The sequence below is a fragment of the Strix aluco genome, chromosome 22 (assembly GCF_031877795.1).
Source record: "Strix aluco isolate bStrAlu1 chromosome 22, bStrAlu1.hap1, whole genome shotgun sequence".
Taxonomy (NCBI): domain Eukaryota; kingdom Metazoa; phylum Chordata; class Aves; order Strigiformes; family Strigidae; genus Strix; species Strix aluco.
Window position 1 is genome coordinate 1,644,945 of NC_133952.1, and position 19,997 is coordinate 1,664,941.

The 19,997-nt window shown below is 43.2% G+C and overlaps 1 protein-coding gene across 1 annotated transcript in view; it reads right to left on the reverse strand.

Annotated features, from left to right (window-relative positions):
- The window catches only part of LOC141933539 (actin-1-like), a 71,267-nt gene that overhangs the window by 27,460 nt on the left and 23,810 nt on the right, over window positions 1-19,997 (reverse strand).

Below are 19,997 nucleotides of genomic sequence, written 5' to 3' on the forward strand. Positions count from 1 at the left end.
CCTAAGTGTGTCTCTGACTCATTAGAAATACTACATAATAATTAACTCATAATACCTACTGCTTAGGCTTGTCTTGGCAGTACCCCCTCTTTGCGGTACCTCTGTGGCTTTTTTGACCCGCTCTTTCTAATTTATGCCTAATTAACTCCATGTAAGTCAGCATTTCAGAGTGGACACCACAGATTTCATCACACATGCAAGAGGTGGTTCTGTACCAGACAGTCAGAAATGGATGAATAATGCATGAACTTAGTAAAAGTAGCCCCTGCTGTAAAATAAAGTAAATAAATCCAATCTTCCAGGGTGTGAAAAACTGGGTTTCAGCCATTGGAAGAACTAGCCCTCTGCTGAGGTTTCCACAATCTCGCCCTCCTTCCAAGCACAAATGTCACGCGTCTCTTTACTGCAACCAGGATGCTCGCTCAAGCGTGAGAATGAAACTTTACATGTATTTAGTTTAATGACTTTTTTTGTACTCTCAAAAAAACCTGTGAGCTGAGATGTAGGGTAGAACTTAAGGTTGCTTCTTATTTTATCTATGACACATCTCCCATTCATTTTTGAAATATGGTCATACAGGCACAATACTTTAAGTGAAACACGGTGGCCTATAGATTACTGAAGGATAGCGCAAAGGCTTAGATGATGACAATGACTTTATAAAAATCAGAATGGTTGAAAGATAACAAGAAGATTCACTGTGACTTGTGCACAAATCCTAAAACAATGCACACATTACAAAGCTACATTTTAGGAATGCACTACAGCATATCCTACGGTCCATGCCTTCTCTTTGCAAAGTGTATGATATATATACACATAATTTATATATAATATACACAAGATTCTCAACTGGATTGTATTAAACCTGTTTCTATGATGTATACAAGTTATATCTCATGTGGTGTATACTCATATCATTTATCTTGCTCAATGAAAAAATCGATGATCATATTCTATGATTTAAACACGCAAGTGATAGTTTCATAATATTTGTTACTAAGTTCATAAAATACAACAGTAGTATGTCTATCTCAAGACTTAGAGAGCGACCTGGATTAATGAGTATCAGCTCGGTTCAAGCTATGCACAGCCAGCCTACTAAAGTTTAAGACTGTAGCAACACACAGACGCATGCCTGTTCTCAAATACACCCTTCAGCCTCTCAGGGATAGCGCTTTCCGCAGATTTAATTACTTGCAAAACCTTTGGTCATTAACACCCAACCTAAATTCTATTGCAGGTCACAGGCTATTAAAAAATAAAAAGTGTCCATGCTCCCTAAACAATGATTTGTTTAACTGTAGCTTTGATTAAATCTGAAGCCACAACAACACGGGAATCCTATTGCTAATGTACTCACCCTATTACCCTATCTGCTAGAAACAGTTACGAGGTAATTATTTCGTCCCAAGTTTTTGTATGACACTTCACGTTAGCCATCCCTCAGGCCACTGAATTTCTCTGTGTGTGTATATATGGGCCAAAACATCTAGTCACCACGTTGCCACACGTCCCTCTAACCTGCTGAGGCCAGCGCACCACGGAAGCCTCGCTTAAAGGCAGCGAGGGTTACTTTTGGAGCAGGTTTCACATCGGTCTGCTGTACGAGGTAGGGCTTCAGCCAGGCAGAGCTAACTCCCACTGAATACCAAAGCCATCGAAAAAAAGATGTGAGCCACATGACTGTTATTAATGACCAGCTCTGCACCCGTGCTCTCTGCAACTCAAAGTTTATGCATCAGCCTGTTAGGAGACTCGCTGTCGGTGGAGCAGCTGTAGGTGTGCAGCACAAACTCCAGGGATGGAGGGAGATCTTCATTACTTTCCTTTTCACCTGCTCTGGAACTCTGGGCTCCACTGGGGACACAGTGCAGCTGCTGCTCCTGTATTTTCTACAGCTTCTTTGCACAGCCTGGCTCAAGGCAACGTAAGACCCAGGTCTGGCTCTCCTGGAATGAAGCTGGCTGGAGAATGACACATAACTAAATCTGAATGCATGTACTCACAAAGGGAGAGCCCTCTCAGGCTGCCTGCAGTAGGGGTATTTTATTGCTTTCATAATATTTTCTGGGTTTTGAAACACAAACCACATGTTTAATATTTTTTCAAAATTTACACATTGCACTTGCTGGATAGTGTTCATTCTAGCACTCACAGCCCCAGACCTTTCTCAAAAACGGAGAGGGAGGGGGAAGAAACACACCGAAACCTGCTGTCGTAGCTCTTGGGCAGCTCTGCTGCTGAAGTCCAAAATCACTGGGTGTGCTCCTCACCTACTTTGATTTTACAGGGCAATAAAAAGTTAATTTGGATTATCTTGTCATCAAGGAAATCATTAACATCCAAAGGATAGAAGCTTGACAGCTTGCTAAATGTGGAAGGGGAAGAAATGAGCAGTGAGAAATTCTCTAAGCCAAGTTCACCTGGGCTGTAAAAGCCTCAAAATTAGTTCAGTTCCACCACAGATTAGTTTGGCCCTTTCCAGAATAGTCTGTGAACCTCCAGGAGCAAGGACTGCTAGGGTTTAGCTGTGCAGCTTCTGGTGCAGCAGGGCCTTAAGACTTGCCACCAGAAAGGAGGAATCCTTCCCTTGTACTCAGAAGAAGGGATTTAGAGTCAATATGTAATTACTCATTTCTGGTAGGGTGGCAAAAATTGATCTACTCCACTTTTCCCATCCTATAGAAATCATATTTCATGCTTATTATATGCACCACGGTGACTGACCTGCAGGTGGGTCACTATAGTATTCCACCCCAGCCCATCTTCAGCTTCTTAAAGCTAATAATGAGTTAGTTCATTTGCTTTTGTTTTCACCTTTCCTCAATCTCTGGGCCAGTTACTCCATTTCTTTTAAACCATAATTACTATATCTCCTTCAGGACTTTCAATTCTCTGCTGCATCCTATTTCATCACAACGCTTCCCTGCAAATCATCTGATCACTTGTATTCGGGAGACAGAAGAAAAGGTTATTTTGGGTTTGCTTTTTTTTTATATTCATATCCAGGGTGAATAGTTAAGGTCTTACTGGCTTTGGTTTTGTTACTAAGCTGTTAATTATTCTGTGATGTAATGGGTTTAAGTTTCTGATCAGATCAGCCTAGGTGAGAGAGCTTGATACTCTTCAGATTCATTGCTAGCTCTTGATTTGCAGCATTTGCTCTTTTGGGGAAAGAGACCACGTTCCAGCTGGCAGGGAGGGGCAAGAGCAGCTTTGCCCCCGGAGCAGACACCTCTCTTGCTCTCCCCTATGAAGATATCCAAGCTGCTGGAATGCAAACCGGAGGATTTACAAAATAGCTGTGTTTGCTAGGTGTTGGGCGGGTGAATTCATAGCTGCCATGACCACACAAAGCTACACTTGGCAGGCAGCTTACCCCATAAAAATCTTTAAAAGGGACATTTTCACAAAAGGTGAAATAACCATGAAAGTGGGTTATTCTCAGTTAATACAGCATTTCAGAGAAACGCTGTAAGCTCTAAGCTCCTGGCCACCTAAGCAACTTGGGGAGGCTCAGTGTACACGAAGATGCTTAGCAGATTATTCATCGCTGTCTCCCACATACGGTGCTCTGTGTCCTCCTTAAAGCAGATATTTGAGAAGCTACGATCACATCCATGCTCTTATCCCACAGACTCAAGTGACTTTAAAATAAAGCGGAGGCTAAAAGTAAATCTGCAAAACATACATCAGCGCAGAAAGTTTTCTGTTCTGCTTCTGAGGGCTGCAGATAAGCTGGAATCCACAGCTGCTCTGTGTGCTTATGTAACACAAAGCGTCGGTTTAATCACAGTGAGGATATTCACTGAAATACAATTGTCTCTTGCGAAGAATTCATTTTTAACTAAAAATTTGAAAGTTGATGCAAAATTTGTATTTTACTTATTTACAAGTTTAAGTGTCACTTTTTTTTTTTAGCAGCAGGTAAAATCTGGAAGTTATTAGACAAATCCTCCGTTTCCTACTCCTCAGAGGAGAGACTTCTCTGAAACCGAACCTTCCTCTACATCACTACCAGCTCCTCTTAATGATTGAGGAGTTGAGGCGAGCCCCTAAACTTTTGACTATCACTCCAGAAGATAATGGGAAGATTCCCAAATTTTTAAAGCTATTCACATATTAAAAAATAAACGCAAGGATTTTCAAAAGCAGCCAGGAGCCTAGCTCTCCTTAGAACCCCTCGTATCATCCCTTCAGGAAAACTGTGTTTACTGGATGTTATGGGTGTTGTAAAAACAAAGACATTATCCTGTGCCTTGGGGACAATCGCAGCCAATTGTGCTCATATTCACGTTCAATTTGCTGCCAAGCAATTTACAGATCAGTGGGATCTACGCTTGGGAGAACCTCTGTTTGTAAATCATGTCCTATAAGTGAAGGCCAATTCCCTCATGTGAAATCAATGGGAATTAGACACCCAAGTGCTTTTGAAAGTCCTGTTAAGTAGCTATTGCACCTGTAGGTTCCCTTTAAAATCTATCACTCTCCACTTGAGTCTAATGGGTGTTGAATCAAGCCCTTGATGCTCTCTGACTTTTCCCTCACTTCTTCCGTCTTGCGAGTACCACACGTATCAGGCTCCATGCTTAACAGTCCAAAGAAAATAAAGATCCTTGCTGTAACAGTTGTGGTGCTCTCATGCAGAGACACGGTGGGAATGCTCCTGGAACTCTGCGCGTGGTGTGAGAAGGGCAGCGAGTCACCTAGCCCCTCCTTGCCACATTTTGCTGGTGCCGAATACATTCATAAAGAATGCCACATTTTTATTATAGAAAATGCTGATATTAGACATTTAACGATCATAAAAAATATTGGGGCCTTATGTCTGTCATTACACATTTTAACGAGCATATTCTCCATGAAGGAGCTCTGTGTCCCCCAGGCAGGACACAGTCCACACTGCGCTGTGTGCTGCTTTGATTAGGACTCATTTTAATGGAATAGCAGGTTAAAAATGCACCTAAAACTCACATAAAGGGCCTACATTTGTACGTCAGGGCTACTCTAACATGACGCTTTTGCAGCCACCTCTCCTCACTCTCATTTCCTTACAAGAAAAACAGAGTAGCTGGCACATTTGTTCCAACTCCTGTCATGTTGCAGCATCGCCAAAATACTTCAGTTGTTGTCAAAGGCATACTTAGGCCTCTGCAACGCGCAAACTTTCCCTGACAGATGAACAGCATCATCTAGGGGCCAGAGATCAGCACGAGGAATCACAGATACGTGGCCAAGGAAGCTCATGGAGATCTGTAAACAGAACTGCTCCGGAGCATGACAGTCCGTCCTGTGAGAGGCCCACTGCTTTATGCTTATTTGAAGCAACACACTGTGCAAGGGCTTACATGAAGAAAACAAAATGCAATTGAGCTGGTTCAGTATTACAAGTCATCTCTACCTCGGTGATTTTCCAGCAGGGTGCAATTACCCCAGACCAAAGAAAGGAACCCAGAGTGCCTTTGCCCTCCGAGCTGGAGGGATGCGCAACAGCCTTCTTCAGAGGTTGCACAATCAGGAGAACATCAGGACAGACCTTGCTTAAACAGCCTCCAGAGATCTGGCTGATGTGACCGAGACATCCACACGGGAGCTGGCGTACCCCGTGCCTGCTCCGTCCGCGTGCCACTGGCCCTCGCCCCTCAAGGTTGCCGTCTAAATCAGCAAGCCAGGCACAGTCTGGGAGGAAAGGCGTTCACAGCAGTAAATATAATCTCCCCCGCACGCACACACGCTGAAATCAATAGAAAAATTCCCCCACTGATGTCAGTAGTGCCAAATCTGGCTCAGCACACGAGGCAGAGCGCGTTATGGCCATCAGCCCTCTCAGCAGTAGACCTACTACTAGTTTGCCTATTTAAATTGCTGTCTCCCGCAAGCTGTAGTCTGACTCTTAAATCAACAGATTTCCGTACGGATGTAAAACATCTTTATAACAATGATGATTCTAAACCACATTATGTCCAGAGGGAAGTGATATTCACTGGGTGAATGAAAATTGTAAAAACAAATAAATGATCCCATCCCCAGGGGACAATTACAGTCAATTGCTCTTGTGCTCGCATCCAATTTGCTGCCAAGAAATTTAGACTATCAGGATTTACACATGGAAGAATCCCTGTGAGGCAAGAATGTCCTAAATGACGGCCAATTTTCTTGTATGAAATTATGATTTGTAACTGAAGTTCTCTGACTACAGCTGTGCAGCAGGTATCAGCCTGAGACCAAGAACTTATGCAAACTTCTGATTACAAGCATCCCATTGTCACAGCTCTGTAACAACAGTAGCTATTTGTTTGCTGTCATCAATTTAAGATACTATGTTAGTAAGTGCATTTATCGCAATAATATAATGAAAAAAATGTGATTTCCTTGCCTTGTAACAGTAGGGACAAAGGAGCTCTTCGCATTTTGCTGCGTAGATGAATGTTCACACTTTTGGAGAACAAAAGCCTAAAAGGAACTTGGCACTCATTACTTAGGATACAGCTTTAAGTGGCAGGGGTAAAGACTAGAGCATGTTTAACATTTAACAGATGAAGCAGATGCATGTCCCACGTGGGACACAGGACTCAGACAAGCCTGGTTAATTGATGTGTCATGTAATGTGGCTTCCAAAAAATACATAAACAGAGCTCCAAGCCAAACAAGTCTACTTCAATAGTGACTTTTGGGAACTTAAAAATAAGCACATTCTGCAAGACACTGTCAGCTGGAAGCAAAAAAGCAAGAAACCACACAAAGAAGGGACCCGGACTCACGCTTAAAGCCAAACCTAAGTGTAAATGCTTTGTTGAACTGGGGGCTAACAGAAGACAAGCTGCTAGAAAATGATACCAGCTCGGCACGGGTCGGTCAGGTTCATCGCTACGGGTTTCCAACTTGCTTTGACTTGGCCGCTGAGTGGCCGAGGTGGGCACTTGAGCTACTGCAGGAGGGCAGCTCCAGACTAAAGAGACATACTGGCACAAAGGAAAATGAAACAGAAGAGTGTTTAACATACATAAACCCACCGCAGTAGAAAACAAACGAATGATGAAATAATGGAGGTCCCGACAGTCCATGTTCTCAAATGTGGAGTTTGGGGCAATCCCTGGCTATTATTTTCACAATACCTTGCATTCATTGCTTTATTTAAAAATGGTGTACTATGTCTGGAAAACAGGAAGTAAGCCATAAATCTCTAGTTTAAAAGCCATCTGAAGCCTGTGGACCAGATATGTTCTCAATCAGTAGTCAGGCAGTAAATAAACATTTATATACAGCAACTGCTCTCAACCAGCCTGACCTCCGGCTATTACAGGGCACATAAAGAGGAAATTTGTTTAGTCCCGTAAAAGCCCAGGCAATATATCAATAGATTATTAAAAATGGAAACAATGTAGGCTAATGGATTATATTGATTTTAATAAACATAAGTATATGGGATTCAAAGATAAAGAGTCAGATATGACATCCTTCCAAGCTCACCTTTAGAGATACCTCCTAAAATTAGCCAAACTACATCTGTCAAGAATATCAGCGCTATTTTTTGCTTTGCAAATTGACATATTTTTGGCTGAAGGACTTAGATTGGAGGGTTTGCATTTTTATTTCTGCTTGTGAACCATGAACACAGTCAAAAAATAAAACTTGCACATCTTTTAATGTCATGGCTGCAGAGAAAAAATTTCAAGCCATTGCAGGCTATCCTCAGGCATGCTAGCTGAGAGCACACAGACGCTACTGGTTTGGGGTTTTTTTTTTAGGATTGCTCACTCTTGCTGCAGCTACTACTGGTGGCAGACACTGAAGCCTGAATCTCTTCTGTTTTGGAAGCCTGGCAGGGTGCTCAGGTAGTCCCAGTCCAACGACTTCCAAGTCTCAAAGCAGCTAAGTACATTTGTACTTGCAGTGGTTCTGACAATGCCAAAACCCAGCAATCCCGCAAATCAGTCTGATTCTGGTAGCATGTAACATCTTTGAAATAGTTGGCATGTGCCCTGAATATGTGGACGGTCGTCAGAATCCTCTGATGTTTGTCCGCTGCTAAAAAATATTTTCCCTCTGCTGTTCCGCTGAGCAGCAGGCTTCCTTTGAAAAGATCCCTTCAATTTGCCCACCACGTCTGCTCCCCCTTTGATTTGACCTGGGAGTTCAGCAGACAGTCAGCATTGTTTTGAAAAATGACTTGTATTTTTAACTTTAGGAGAAGGCTTGTGGAAGAATTAAATTTGTCAGTCAGGCATTCTCAGGGATGAGGGAACAGAGGGGCTTACCAAAAACACAGGCAAAAGGCAGCCCTGCAGATCAAATTGCTTTAGTAACTGTGACATAACTGGTTCTGGGATGAAGTCTATTAACATACTCTAAATGTCAGGGTAGGGAAACCGTGTGTTCTGTATGATAATTGGGTCAATGTGATTACAAGTTTAATCTACCTCAGCAATTATGACCAGACTAAATTAAAGCAACCCTTGGTGCCAATGAATGGAACCATGGACAAAAACCTAAGCTGTTTTTCCATTTGGAGGAAAGGTTTTCCATCAGCAGCAAGGCATAAGTGAATACATCCCAATTATTTAACAGCTCAGAAGACCTAAATTCACGTTTTCCTTAAAGTTCATGCAAAGCAAATTCAAGTCCCTAATTATGAACATCCTTAAAACTTGGAGTAACTCAGCTCTAACCTTTGTGGAAGGTTAGGACACCTTCCTAATTTATAGTAAGGACATGTGTCATGCATTTTATGGCACCAATCAAATGCTACTTGAAAGCAAATGAATGCAGGGCTAACCTCAAACACTTTAGAGTCTGGATGTATACTCAGAGGTTGAATACTTATGGGGCAGCCCTCTGAACAGCCCACGTTTGTTGTCATCACAAATGATTGCAAGAAAATTTATCTTGCTGCCTGCAATTAAAAAATGGAAAATAAAGGCACAAGCCAAAATGAGTTCCCTTCATTAAATTGCCAGAGATGATCAGAAAGCTGTCCAAAGGACAGACATGAACTGTCCTCCTCTGTGCATTACTTACTTTCCAGTTCTTTCCTTGCAAAAGGAGGGGTTAAAAGCAGGTGAGCATCTGTTTACTTGAAAGGTCTGGGTTCCCCTCACAAACAAAATTCAGCATAACACTTGCTGGGGGCTTTTTCTTCTGATTACAAACAAAAGACTGAAGTCTTTAGTGTCAATTGTTTTCTAAAGAAGAATACAAGACTAAACTTACAGTAAATTTCTACCACTGTTCATTAGCTCCCAACGGTAGAAATAATACCCTTGCAAAATCCTGAATACCTCACAAATTACAGTAATCTGCAATTATAAACTACAGTGTTAATGAGGTTTGATTGCCTGTTATTTGTGATGCCACCTATAAATGCCACTTACATTTTACAGCATATTGAAGTTAACAATCTGTTTTGAGAAGATCACTAATAGTCAAATGGACTTTTATGAACACCTTTTGTGATTTCAATTTGTTACCTAGAAACCAAACACGGCCACAAAGCATTTATCCTCACCATAGAACTGCACCCATTCGATTCTTCCCGTCACGATGATTTCCCTTCAGTACTGGTACTGATCTTTATGCAGGAGGGCTGGTGTTCTTAATTAAGGAGAGTAGCATCTGAATTTTTATGCCTGACCTTTAATCAACAGTATTTTGGTAAGTCTCTAAGAAGACTAATCGTGTCATTCATATACTTAAAGGATAATGTGCCTTGCAGAGCAGTACAGAAGGCAATAAACAGCTTTTACAAGAGATTAAACGCCCAAGCACAGCTAAAGCATTTAGATAACTGCAAAAGCCATTTATTGACACTGCTCTGATGCCAAAAAACACTTGTCTTATACAGTTGTACTCATAAAAGAAGCAGCAAAAACCACTCACAGCCATTAGTTTTCCTCCTTCCTACGAGTTCTCTGAGCTTTTGTCCCAGAGATCTTTCTTCAGAAAGTCTAAGGAACTTTTTGGGTGGTTTGCTTAAGAAAGAAAACAAAAGAAAAGCTCTGAGGATGATGGAGAGCTGTGTTACTTTCAGACAGTGGATTGAATTTCCCTATCAGAGGAAATCTTGGACTGATTGTCTCGAATCAAACCTGGATTTGTGCTTCTCTTCTGAGTAGCGGCACCGATACGATCAATCAGAACAGACTGGAATGTACATACCACCAAGTGAAAGCAATATTTGGGGTGCTTGGGGAACCAATGAACCAAACTGTACAGAGGGTGTTGGAGAGATGTAGTATTTAAAAAAAATCATTGGCAAAACAGACAAGCTGCTGTAGAAAGAAAGAAATGAAGGACTAGAATTAGACTTTTGTTTTTTCAACTTCTGTATTTCGTCATGCTTAACTGTCAGCAGTTGATGGCAATCGAAAGCTGATGGCTAAATGCAGCTCACTGCATCTAACAGCACGGGGGTCACAAATAACAGCCTAAACATTGTAAGAAGCAGCTTCACAGTTGTGAATCCCTCAAACTTTGTGCTTCCCCAGGCACCACCTGACACTGCTGAGGGTACAGAGAAGGTCGGGGAAGTCATTCAAACAGCCTGAACACCTGCAGTATCACAGCAGCATCGAGGTGGGTACCTAAGAAAACTAGGGCCTAGTTCCTTTAGGGTGTCATGAACTAAGTCTAAAACAGATGGAGAAACTGAATTTCCTCCCTCTCCCAAGAGCTCTGAGCAAAATTTTCATTGCTTTTCTTTCTTTTTAATGCTTTTGAATTTCCAGTCAACAGACTTTAAAACTGACAATTAAACAACCTTTAGACAGCCACAAGAGCTCAGTATAAAATGTTACCGGTGTCACCTCTTCTGGAGTTATTTTCTAAATCAAAGGGAACCTTTCCTAGCTGGAGGTAGGAGAGCTAAGGCAGGAAAGGATGTTTGAAGTTAAGAGTGGAGAAAGAAAAATAAACCATTTGTGCCAGTGTGTTTTTGTCTCTATCTCGTGACAGATAATTCCCAGTAAACACTCAAACAGCAAGTCCAAGCCAAGCACTACTTCTAGGTACATTCAGCACTGAGATAACTGCCAGAGATGTCCAAAGCAGACTGTTTTGAGAAACCTGAGAAAAGTCAGGAACCCGGCTGCCTGGGTTTTAACCCCTGAGTTCAGCCTGCTTTCCACTTTCCATTAGGCCGTTGCACGCGCTGTGCTCTCACAATACCTGACACCCCTCCGGTTACCGACGTACACAGGGGAAAAACATCATATTGCTGAAAATATCTCCTACAGCTCAGGGACAGCTGCTGTTTTGTGATAACAAAGACATCCAGTTTAGCGTTTGCTGCTGGCCCACATAGGAAGTCACTTACAGACAGGCCAAAAGACTAAGCAAGGGATACAATTTAGGGCCTCAGATTAGTAAAACGCTCTGCCACAGATACAGCTCCAAAAGGAAAAGCATCTCTTGCCACTGCCAGGCAGTGGCGAGGCAGGAGTGGGTGCAAGCCTGCTGCCCTGGTACCCCATGGACAGAGCCGGGCTCGTCCCCCCTCCGCTTCCAGAGGGGAAGGTGCCAACTCCTCCCAGATCCGTACGCTCAGGGCAGGTGGTTCCGGAGCTCCTACACCCCACCTCTCAGCACGGTGGCACACGGGACACGTCCCAGGACAGCAGCACACGCACTAAGGCTACGCCTGCAATGTGTCAGGTCACGAATGTGCCCGGAGATACTTCTAACCCCGCAGCTTATTCTGCATCTGACAGAGTCCCATCTGCACCTGGTTGGCCAGAGGAAGGAACACGTTTGCTTTGTGGTGCAATTTCTCTTTTCCTAATTCAGTCCTTCCAGGGGAATGAGTTAGTTCTGCACCAACACTGCTCACGGAAGGAACAGGACCGTGTGCATTCACCAGCTCTGCAGAGCCAAGAGCTTCTGTGCCCTCCTCCCCTGCAGCAGCCTCAGGCCCACCACCAGCTGCCTCCACTCCTATACGTGGCAGAGGAAGTATTTTGAGAGATGCTCAAGTAAATGAATTTCCTAATTTTTCTTTCCACAAAACATCCGCATTTACCTTTCAGACCTCTGAGAAATCTTTGTATCTTTAACGGGTTGCTGCTAGCATGCCACATCCAGGAGAAGAGAATTGATGCATCCCCTGCGCAGGTTAAGTACATAAAGTGTCACAAAATATTAACACAGATATGAAGCTATTAGAATGAACCCCACTCCATAAACAGACTTTAAAGATGGGTAACCAAGATAACAGGAAAATAAAAGGACACATTAAAGTTATATCCCTTTAAAAAATTAAACAAATCAGTTTTATAGTGATAGGCACTTCAGAAAGCTTATGTTTGAAAGTCTAAGGGCAAGTCAATAAGGCATAGCTAATTGGAGAACAAATTGACATTCATAAGCTGGCGTTTAACACGACCACGGTAAACAAGGTAATAGACAGTTAATGCAGTGGACAAGGGTGGTGAACAGAAGCAATCCAGGTTGAATAATGGAAAAGGACCAATTGAGCAAATTCGAAGTGCAAACATTCTGATTTCAGCCTGCTTAGCAGGGATCACTGACAAGCTCACAGCTACAATAGGCTTATTGGGGTTGTTGTCTTTAAAGAATGAGTGTGTCAACCGAAAAAAAGAAAAGAAATCTACATAATGGCAAATGAATCCGGGTTACTAAGTGCACATAGTGATAAGGTTCAGGTGGGTAAATACTAATGGCTGCTTAGCACTGATAGATGTCTGAACTAACAGCAAGCAATCAGCGTGCGACTGGCCAGGGCGTTACTTAATGGTGCATTATCTTAATATAAAAATTACAAGGAGTCAAAACCCAAAGGAGTCACTGGAGCTAAGCTCTTCCTTACACAGAGGCCTCTGCTCTTAAAAGGTGTGCTGCTTGGTATGGAGACAAGTAAATCTGGGAGCACTGGAGACCTTCTCAAACAGGCACAGACGTAACGCTGAAAGGCTCATTAGGGTTGTATAGTTTTAATATTTTGCCCAATGCACGTCCTGAACTCTCCTAATGCCTCCTGTGCCCATCATTCCTTCGGGCTGAATCAACGTGTAAGTCTCAGCATCGCATCCACACCAATGGAAAGATCATTCACAGACCACGGACTCACCACAGGCCTTAAGTTATTGCAGCACCACTATTACACAGACTAAAATGCCACAATTGGATCATTACCAGTTCTTCAGGGCCTCTTCTTTAAAACTGATGGGAGGATTTGAGAACGTTGAATGAAACAAGCAGAGACATGATATTTTCCTGGCCTTTCACCTGACTGGTGGCACAGCTTTAGGTCTAGGAGGGGAGAGGCAAGGAGGACAGGAGATGTAAGATAAGGAGAGCCACGGCTGAAGCTACAGAGATGAGTTTAGTTCTCTCACTCCAGGCCCTCAAGTATAGAGACTATGTTCATTCCATGTTCATACTCTTATGAGTAAAAAGAAATTTTGGTAACCAGAAAGTTTTTGATTTCTCAGCAAGAATCATCTCTACCACATCTCACCAGAACTTGCTCAGAAAGTCAAGGTCTGATTTCAGAAGAAGTAGTGAATTTTTTTTGTTAAAATGTCAGTCTGATGGTCAAGAATACCTGACCAGCTTTTGGAGTTTGTGCTCTCTTTCCCAGTACAGTCACACCAGGGGCTCTTTACCCACTTATGTACAGCTGATTTTGCGCACCTTCCATCCTAACTGCATGCCTATTAACATCTTTCTTTCCAGCATTATTCAGGTAATAGCTAGGAATTCCTCCCCACCACCCCCAGAGGTGCTAGGATGTGTCTAAGGTCTTCACACAGCCCAGCCCAGCTGGAAGAACCAAGAACAGACCCCCACCCCGTGCAGGATATGCATGATTTTTATCGTCTAGCCTCTAATATCGGGTTACGCCTTAGCCAGACTTCCTTATCCTATGCCCTTAAGTTAAGCAACCACCACTGCAACAGTTAATACTAACAATTTACATGGCGTCTCAGGCATTTTGTCTAAAATTAATGAAGTCCAGCCATTACCAATTAACATCATGCTCTTTATTCCACTCCTCTGAAATCGATTAATGTTACCCCAGCGCTCAAAGGCTTCCACTCGCCTCTGAACGAGTCCGTTTGCCATCCTATAGTTTGGATCAAAAGGACAGCTAATGCTTGCTGTACAATTTCAAACTTTTTCCTGGGTTTACCGTGTGCTTGCAGAGAGAAGACCACTTGACAGAGGGGTTGTAATGATCCCCATATGCCACCTGACAAGGCCATGATCTCGGCTTCAATTCCCTTCGATCTATCAGCTCCTCTCAACACCCTTGGCCAAGAGACTCTTGGAGCACTCAAGGAATGATTTCTTTTGTTAGAGGCTCTGGCTTTGTTTCATTCATTGATTAATCTAGAGCTGCCAATTTAGGGCTGCACATGATTTTCTGCAGACAGTTATCTGGTGTTGCCTTGTCCCACAGAGACATCTTTTGGAGCCTTTCTTGATTAACACATTTCCTCCCAACTCTGAATTCTAGACCTAGAATTCAAGGCAACTATAACAACAGATGACAAGTAACTCCGCTGCTAAATGCAAACCATTGTTAGTATCTTTCTGCGTTTCAGATGTTACGCCTGGTTTTGAATCCCATTACTCTGATTTCAATTACCTTACCATCTTCAGTAGTTTTCCCAGTTTCCACCAGAACTGTTTTGTTTTGGTGGGGTTTTTTTTGGTTTTTTTTGTTTTTTTTTTTTTTAAATCTGACAAATTTCCTGGTCGCCCTCCCTGCTACAGATTGTATAAAACTGTCTTCCCCAATGCCTTTGCTCTTCAGAAACTTGGATCCCATCCAACCCCAATTTAGCCCTTGAAGACTCTTAAATATACCAACAAGACACTTCTTGTCATCAAAGAAATATTTTTGTGTTCAGACAGTCCTCAAAATAGATCTGGGAAGATATTTAGATATGCCTATATTAGGGGTGACTAAACCAGAATGGCTATAATAAGCAGCAGCCTTTTGCAACTGAATAGGCAGCTTTTCTCTTTTCCCCAGGCAATTCATAGCTGGATTTGGGATATGCGATGAGCAGTGTGGAAGCTGCATCACTAACAAAAAGGCTTTTGCAGTGCTGGAGACTGTTACATGCATTTCCTCTGTGTGTACACATGAAAAAGCACGTGTGAGGAAGGATCTCCAGTACAACGTGCTTTCTAACAGACTCCACTGTATATTAATGATAACCTCATTTATTTTTGCTGGTATATAATGTGCTTGTAAGACTAATATTGATAGTTGTCTGAGTCTCTTAAAGCCTGCAAATTAACTAACTACACACAACTAAATGACGGAAACGCAGTTGTGAAGGATGCTTTCTCTAAAGCATTGACTCATGTAATTGATGACAATAGTTTCCTTTTTAACTGGTTGCTGCTGCACATAGTGGGAGGCAGCATGAATTGCATATCCTCTATTGCTAAGTGACAGCTAAGATTAAGCAGATGCTCACTAGGGTATTATCCCTTATGCAAACAAATGATAATTTCCTTCGTAAGCGACCTGACTCATAAGGAATTGTGTGGGCTCTGCCACCTATTCTGAATTTCTTCTCCACCAGACAGGGCACTCTCATTTACCTCTGTACAACTTGAGGACTTTGCTGAAGTTAATGAGATTGTACCTGGGCAGAGGTGATAAGGGGAACTGCTGATGTGGTCCTGGCATGGGAAAAGCTAGAGACCTGCATTTAGAATATCTTCCTGAAAAGTCACAATCTCATGAAAGGATGGTAGTGACCACACGGCTTTTGCATGATGAATATGCAATTCTTTGTCCACCAAGGAGAAAAATCAGCCTCAAATAAGGACATAACGAGGGACTTGACAGGATCTATGAAGCCCACGGTCCTACTCTGTTCCCACATCACAGCCTTCTTGAGCATCATTTGGCAAATTCCTCAGCCTGAGTTTGTCACATGCATTTAAGCGTCTGACTGCATATGTGTGTACCAGAATTTGTGGCAGATTTCCCACCCAGTTGCTTTCACGCTATGGTTCCTACTGAGCTAAATACTTCTGAGGCTTCAGCCCTCAGGTGTAGCTGGTAAAGTGGAGCTAACTGCACTCCTCTGTTCAACTGCACGTGTTAGGAGTCAGTGCCTGCAGGGTTTTCACATGCTGATGCACCACTGAAATTGGATTGCAGTAAATGTTAGCGAGAAAGATGAATGGCCCCAGTATGATAGTGGGACCTTTGAGAACTTTGGCATGTTAGTGTCTCAGAAGGGACCTGAGAACCACATAAATAAGTTTAGAAAAGTTTCAGAAGGACCAGCACAGTCCATGTGGGAGTCCTCAGAATGATTAGGCTCATTAAAAATTGATATTAGAGATGCTTGGTTAGACAAAGAGCAGCACATCCATTAAGCTGCTGTTTACATGTGGTTTGTAAGAGTCAGCCCCACGACCACAGCATTTTCATTATGAGCAGCAAATATTTAAAGCTGAATAAAACACCCAGATCACAGAGCGCAGTCACAGGCTACGTGGTATTCTGACAAGTTCATCTTTGAGGTATAGTACATGGGTGTGAATAAAATTAAAGTTAGCTTTAATGATTTTAATTACAGAGTCTTCCTCGTAGGCTGTGTATTTCCAGAACATCAAGAGATTATTCCTGTTTTCCCCTTTCAAATGCTGTTTTTGAGGACCATCTGCCACAGTCAGGCCAGGCCTCCCCTTCAACCTTAGCAAAGCAAGTTCTGGGTGCCCACAAAAGTTGCCACAGCTGACTTGTGGTGGCTCCCGTACCTGCTGGCCACCCTGCGCAGAGGAGATGCACGCTTGAAACGAGAGCTGTTTCCATTAGAATCAGCTGCTACAACTGGGCTACACTCTGTAGCAGAGCACCAGAGGAAGAGCAGTTTATTATTGGAGATTATTGGCACCAGGTTTCTAAGAGGACTCCCTCTCATCCAAGATCTAAGCGGCAGGCAAACAAACAACTTCCCAGCAGTCATCCTCAGCCGTGCAGAGGAAGACACAGGCCATCACAGTGACGGAACCAAAGCAGCCATTAAACCTTCCTTTCCTATGCATCATTCCTTCATCAGCACCTTGGACTGGACAAGAAAACCCCACAGCCTTATCAGTGTGAGCAGCGAGCTCCTTCCCAGCGAGGCCCCAGCCCAGAACAGCGTGTTGTCCTCAGCACGATTAACCCCGTTGCTCTCCCTGCGCGCTGGTGTTCTCCCGGACCAAGGCCCAGGTCATTACGTGGCACTACCCGAGAAGGGGCAGCCCCGTTTTCAGCAGGGTCCTGGCAGGAGCCTTGCTTCCACCGCCAGCGCGCCGACGGGAAGGGGTGCAGGCGAGCCCCCGGCTGAGGGTGCTCCCTCCGCCCGCTCCGCAGCGCTTCGGCATCAAATCCAGACCCGCTTTGCCTGGTCACCCCGCCTGCCCCCGTGCCAAGAGACGGGAAGCCCCCAGCAGCACCGGCTGTGACAAAAGGCCTTTTCCCCGAATAATTTCCAATTTAGAAAACCTCCAGACGGGCTTCTGTCTCAACGCAGACATGCTACCCATGCTCTAGGCATTAACAAGTTTATAAAGACAGTTGCAGCACAACAGACATCACACTTAATGAGAGACTGTTTGCTTAGGGGGTAAGCAGCAGAAAGGCAACTGTTCGTACTGAGAAGTAAGTGTACTGGGATATAAAAGATCTAGAAGTTTATTTTACCCAGAGTTAAAGTAAGGACTGCATAGGGGTAGTTCATTGTTCTGTTTTCATAAAGTCATTTAAGTAGCAAATGGCCCCTGAAACTGATACTATGATTTGAGTCATGTTGGAAGACATATTGAATTAATGATGCAGGTGTGGGTTGTTGTTCCAAAAAACTTTTTTATAGCAACAGTGGGAGAGGAGAAGGGGAGGGGGGAAGTTAAATGAAAAGATTTGGTCTATGTTATGTTTTTCTAATATTTGAATTTTAGCTAAGATTACTCTTTCTCCTCTCTTTAATATATTGTTTTAAATAAAAAATGCTAATAAATCTTGAGAGAAATATGTCATAGTGGAGTTTAAAAACTGTAGTGCAATATATAACAGTTCATAAAATATTCTATTCAAATAGCCAAAATTGTAGTGCATTTGGACCAGAAGTAGTTAACTGCAGGAACAGCATTTTATTAGCTACTAAAATTAAGAAAGAGTACTGCTGTTTCACAGCCAGATAATTAAGTACCGTTTTCTCTTTTTTAATACTATAAAATTAAACTTCCTGTTTAAATGGCCTGGTGGGGACTGTAGGCAAAGGGTCGTCTGATGAGCCCTCCGGGCAAATCCAGAAACACAACATAGCACTTATTCACACAAGACTTTAACAGGGTGGAAAACACTGATTGAGGAAAAAAATGCTGCAGTAAGCGAAAAATTGCAGGTAATAAATCAGAGATCCATTTTTTCACATCATTTTGGCTAATCCATTAAATCTCAGTGCAAAGGAATCTATCAGAAACAGAAGCCACTGCCTTCACTTCTCCGTCTCCAAATGTTATTAAAACTGTATAAGCAGTGAAAGAACTCAATTAAACCCAGTGCACTGATGAGATGTTCCAGTCACGCCTGGCCCACCAACTTCTCCTGGCTCCCCTTTTGTCAGTGACAGTTTTGCTAAGTCTGTTCCTTAGGAGGGATTACACTCCAGTGCTTCGTTAGGGTGAACATTTTCTCCGTGTTGTTTTACAATGCTTTCTTCCCCACTCAGTCTCTCTCTCGTCGACCCCAAAATCAATTGTTAGCAGCAGAATAATACCTAGGTTAACAACCTATAGTAGGTGCACTTCTTTCACCCGTCAGTCTTATCCTGCTATGAATCTGTACGCTGTGAAAGAAAGTTACTCCTGCTTTGACTGAGCAGCTCTGCAAAGAGAATTATCCCAACTTTGCAAACACGAACATGAATTCTGACAGTCTGCAATTAAATGGTGAACTCGCACTACGCAGCACGCTGGTAAATGAAAGAGTCCTGCTCGAAGCGGGCAAGAGTCTCACCATTAACTACCCAGCCTCTGTTTCTCTGTATTACAGGGTTGTTTTTATTGGTTCCCCTCGACCGTGCCACCTGCAGATGCTGCAGCGCGGGTTGCTGCTGCCCCAGCAGCTCCCCAGGAGCAGAGCCTGCGGCCCCGGTGGCGCGGGGCTCGGTGGGCAGGTGTCCCCTCCCGCGGGCCAGCAACCCGCACACCCCGCCTGCCCACGCACAACGGAAAAGCCAAGCGACTCTCACATTTACTGTTCAAGTTGCAGTTTACTTTCTAGTAAAAGCTGGAGAGGTTAAACTCACCCATGAAGGCTTACTGAGTAATAAAATATTGTCTTCAGCTTTACCAAACACTACAAGTGCAACTGCTGTTGGTCGGCTCAAATATTTTATGTTTTGTCCAAAACCACATACTAATAAAATGCTTCCATAGACCACAAAATTACCAAAAGAAATAATAATGTTATGGTTAAGGCACTTTATTAGGATTTGGGAGATCCAAGACCATTCTTTCCTTTGCAGATGATGTCCTTTGGACCCTACGCAAACCACTTCATGGGAATTCATCCCCACCGCACGTTAGCATCCAGATAACTAGGTGCCTGGTCTAAATTACTCACTAAACCACTTAAATCACTCCCCAGCCTATGGGAAGGCAGACAGGACAATTCACCTCATCTTAAAAAAAAAAAAAAAAAAAAAAATCAAGATTTGGGGTTGACTGCCCCCCCAGTATGTGCATATTAATGTCATTTCCTTTGCTCTGGAGCACACGGATCCTTGGAGCCAGGACTCCATGCACAGACTGTGCTGCTGTCTAGGACCATCTTCCACAAGGAGCCCACAAGTATGAGCTTATGGCAGTTTTGTACAAACCACACATTCCCCCCCGAGGAAAGACTTCTGCACCACCTCACAGGAGGGGAAGATCGGGTCTATGCGGAAGAGGGAGTTCCAATTCATAAAGAATTCTGGGATTTTAAAATTCATGGCCTTTTAGCTGAGAGCAAA